At 44.8% G+C, this 4777-nt stretch overlaps 1 long non-coding RNA gene across 1 annotated transcript; it reads left to right on the top strand.

Moving 5' to 3' along the window:
• The first annotated feature begins 1209 nt into the window (after nucleotides 1-1209).
• Nucleotides 1210-2728, top strand: LOC124047962. The gene is made up of 2 exons (XR_006841150.1): nucleotides 1210-1428; nucleotides 1788-2728. It is a non-coding gene; the product is annotated as an uncharacterized LOC124047962 (long non-coding RNA).
• Nucleotides 2729-4777: the final 2049 nt, after the last annotated feature.

The raw sequence follows: 4777 nt of genomic DNA, 5'->3' as shown, positions 1-4777 counted from the left end.
CACAAGAGGGCAACTGTAGGTGTGCACAGTTTCAGACTGATAACTTCAGGAATGGGTGGAGCTACATGACATGTAGTATGAAGTCACCCAGGTGTCCCACACAAGTTGCCCAAATGTACCCAAGTGGCCAAATTGGTGAAATGACCTATAACTATATACAGCAGTGCAAAGAACTATATACAACACATCAAAAAGCAATTCTAACACACACACACACACACAAAAATGTTTTAAAAAATATTAGAAAATAAATAAAAAAAAAACAGTACTTGGAAGTCCTCGTCATAATATTTTTCTGCCTGTGCCTTGTCCCATAGCAGTCTCTTTCTGATGTAAAGCAGAGGCAAACTGAACAAGTGGTGCATTTCATGCGACACATAACACAACGACGCCTCCATGTTGTGCCCTTTTGGCCCTGAGGCACAGTCATGCCTGCAGTAATGAACTTTGGCATATGAACACCACTGGGGGCAGAGGTAGAGCGGGCAGCTTGGCACCGGGGGCTCCCAGTCGGAGGCACTATCACTGTGAAAGAAAACATTTTAAAAATATTTGTATTGTATGAGCCTTTTATCATCACATAAAATAAACAGATATGTATTGATTGTATAGAGCAGAGGGAACAGTCACTAAGGTGTTCCATTCAACTCCGGCCATTGTTGTGTGTGTGTATACACACACACACACACACACACACACACACACACACACACACACACACACACACACACACACACACACACACACACACACACACACACACACACACACACACACACACACACACACACACACACACACACACACACACACACACACACACACACACACACACACAAAAATCACCAGGATATCTTCAATGAAATCGTTGAAACTACAACTTTCCGAAATACAGCTGCCCGTAAAAAGCCTTTACAGCAACCCCTCTGATCGTCAAGGCGAAAATGGAGTTCCCTGCGTGTGCGATTACAACAAAGGAATTGTGGTCCAACCCCAAACCATTACATACTGGCGTTTACCTCAGCTCATTGGCTATCTACCCAGCTAGATTTCAAGAAGATCATTGGGCAGAACTATAGTCAATCAATGAAGCTTCGCTAAAATTATTGGTGCGTCAGGTAGTCATTTATCGTTGTCTTCAAATCAGCTCACTTCAGTCAATTCTCCCTGCAAAAAAACAAGCTGTTTGACTGTGTTGCAAACAAACAGAGGAATGCACTGACACCCACCATGACTATGTAAACGATTGTTTACAGGGCGAATCAAGCCGAATGCTCCGCAAAAAATTGATAGAGATGGAATTCACTGCACAAATAGTTTACAAAATGTTTAGATTTAGGCTATAAAAATGGATTTTATAAAAGAAAATGGCACTTAATTTGATCAATGGGATACTCAGGAAGAGAAATAAGAGCAAGATATCAGAATGTAAGTCATAATTTTACCTTACCTTAAATGTGTAAAAACTGTCATGGCAGAAAATGTTTCTGTTCTTGATTGCTCTTCTCAAACAAAAGCATGGTATTTGTTCTCTGTAATAGCTATTTTAAATTGGAAAACGTAGTTTGATTACCAAGATTCTAATGTTTTGAAGGGTGTAAGACACTTGCATTTTCAAGAATGTTTAATGTTACGAAATTGTATTTTTAGTTGTCACTCTGAAATTTCCTCTGATGTTGATCCCTGTACAGGGACAGCAGCCATAACAGGCTTTAGACTTGAACTTGAAGCTTCACACTTCCTCTCTTCATTTCATCCGTTCACTTCCTCTCTTCTCTTTCTTGCAGGCTGATTTACAGCATGCTTTATTCACTCCACTTTATAAGTAGTAAAGACGGGCCAGGTCAGGGCCACGGCCAGGTCAAGGCCACAGCATGGCCAGGTCAGGGACATGGCACGGCCAGGTCAAGCCAACGTCAAGGCCAGGTCAGGGCCACGGCATGGCCATCTGCATTGCTTGCTGTTTGGTGTTTCAGACTGGGTTTCTGTACAGCACTTTGTGACATCAGCTGATGTAAAAAAGGGCTTTATAAATACATTTGATTGAGTGATTGATTGATTATGCAAAGATTGAAGTCTAAATTGGTGTCTTTTGGGGGTGGGTATTGTGTGTTAAGGTTAGTATGCATGCTCTATTGATATGAGTGGAACAGGTGGATATAGTACTTTGTTTGAGTGTGTATTGATAGGGACAAAGTAGTAAAATGGTGGTTAATCACTAGCTAGTGTATGTCCTACAGACTAATCCTACTGCTGCTACTGCTGACCCTGACACCAGCTTTAATAGTACAAATCCTGTTGACCCATTGGATGAAAGCTTCCAGCCAGGAACAAGCTCAAGCTCAACATCATCTGACTCGGAAGAGGAAAAGACTGCACAGGGCTGGCAGGAGCCAAAGTGTATAGTCTATGAGTCTAAGGTCATGGAGCTCATGAAGTTCTACCAGACCAGCTGCCATTGCCCAAAACAAGATGAGGCTCACAAGCTGAAGAACATTCAGGACCCTGCCTGGAACATTCAGCCAACACAACATTCATAATCAATTAGGCTGACATTGTAGTAGAATATGAAATGCGTAGTATGCTTAGAACTGCATTGTGCTATAGATATTGCTAGCTGTTTTACCTATGTATATAATTGTGTTTTACATCCTTTTTCTGTACAAGTGACTGACTTGTGACTAAATGATTCCAGCTGCATCAGAAACCAATAAAGTGTTGAATTTAACTCCTGGATCAATAAATTGGGATATTCAAGAGATGTATTTGGAAGTAATTAGCTACAATCTTACTGCTACAAATGATGCAGGGAGTTGGTGCAGCATTTGTATTTGTAGCAGCATTTGTATCATTTACTTGTTGGCAAGTAAATAAGTAGCAAATACTAAGTAGACATGGATTGTATTCAAGATAAAGTTGATATACTCTGAAGACCCAAGGTGAGTTTACACAGCAGTATGCAGGAACAGTTATGGCAATGTATTACATATATACAGTAGAAGAGAAAGATACTACTAACGTCTATAAGAAATACTACAGTTCTACAAAGAGCATACTTGGATATGTTGTGTTTGGTGGGTGCATGGTGTTCAGAGTCACCGGGCCTTCACGACTGGACTACCGACGTTATCTGCCCGAGGGAGTCATCCAACTGGCCCCTCCGTTGCGACGTTATCTGCCTGAGGGAGTTATTCAACTGGCCCCTCCGTTGCGACGTTATCTGCCCGAGGGAGTTACTCAACTGGCCCCTCCGTTGCGACGTTATCTGCCCGAGGGAGTTATTCAACTGGCCCCTCCGTTGCGACGTTATCTGCCCGAGGGAGTTATCCAACTGGCCCCTCCGTTGCGGCGTTATCTGCCCGAGGGAGTTATTCAACTGGCCCCTCCGTTGCGGCGGCGAGGAGTTATCTGGCCCCTCCCCGTTATCTGCCCGAGGGAGTTATTCAACTGGCCCCTCCGTTGCGACGTTATCTGGCCGAGGGAGTTATCCAACTGGCCCCTCCGTTGCGCCGTTATCTGCCCGAGGGAGTTATTCAACTGGCCCCTCCGTTGCGACGTTATCTGGCCGAGGGAGTTATCCAACTGGCCCCTCCGTTGCGACGTTATCTGCCCGAGGAGTTATCCAACTGGCGTTATCCCGAGGGAGTTATCAACTGGCCCCTCCGTTGCGCGTTATCTTCCCGTTATCCAATCTGCGTTATCCGAGGAGTTATTCATCTGGCCCCTCCGTTGCGTTATCTTCCCGAGGGAGTTATCTGGGACATTATCTTCCGAGGGAGTTATCCAACTGGCCCCTCCGTTGCGACGTTATCTGCCCGAGGGAGTTATTCAACTGGCCCCTCCGTTGTGACGTTATCTAGCCGAGGGAGTTATTCAACTGGCCCCTCCGTTGTGACGTTATCTTCCCGAGGGACTTATTCAACTGGCCCCTCCGTTGCGACGTGACCTGAACGCCCATCTGCGGCCCGCTAATCGTTAGCTGTCTTATCGGTTGTTATCTGAATAGGTCTATTGGACAATTTTTCATGGGTCACTAACTATAACTATTTTGAAAATTGGATTGGTCCCCTCTACCACACGGAACCCCACTAATCTACCGATGGAAACACATGAGGTGGTTAAAAACAGACCTCCATCCTCTGCCAGCTTGCTACCGATGACCCGGCTAGCTGTCTGAATCGTTGTGACCCCAACCAACTTCACTACTCACTGGACCCTTATGATCACTCGGCTAAGCATGCCTCTCCTCAATGTCAATATGCCTTGTCCATTGCTGTTCTGGTTAGTGTTTATTGGCTTATTTCACTGTAGAGCCTCTAGCCCTGCTCATTAGAGACAAAACCTCTCTCATCATCACTCAATACCTAGGTTTACCTCCACTGTATTCACATCCTACCATACCTTTGTCTGTACATTATACCGTGAAGCTATTTTATCGCCTCCAGAAACCTCCTTTTACTCTCTGTTCCGGACGTTATGGACAACCAATTCTCATAGCTTTTAGCCGTACCCTTATCCTACTCCTCCTCTGTTCCTCTGGTGATCTAGAGGTGAATCCAGGCCCTGCAGTGCCAAGCTCCACTCCTATTCGCCAGGCGCTCTCTTTTGATGAGAGCGCCTGGCGAATTGGAGAGCGCCTGGCGAATAATACACGGCGCCGACTGAGATGGCCGCCTCGCTTCGCGTTCCTAGGAAACTATGCAGTTTTTTGTTTTTTTACGTGTTATTTCTTACATTAGTACCCCAGGTCATCTTAGGTTTCATTACATACAGTCGA

Source organism: Oncorhynchus gorbuscha, linkage group LG11, assembly GCF_021184085.1.
Source record: "Oncorhynchus gorbuscha isolate QuinsamMale2020 ecotype Even-year linkage group LG11, OgorEven_v1.0, whole genome shotgun sequence".
Taxonomy (NCBI): Eukaryota; Metazoa; Chordata; class Actinopteri; order Salmoniformes; family Salmonidae; genus Oncorhynchus; species Oncorhynchus gorbuscha.
The sequence above is the reverse complement of the archived record's forward strand: the minus strand, read 5'-3'. Positions and strand labels throughout refer to the sequence as shown.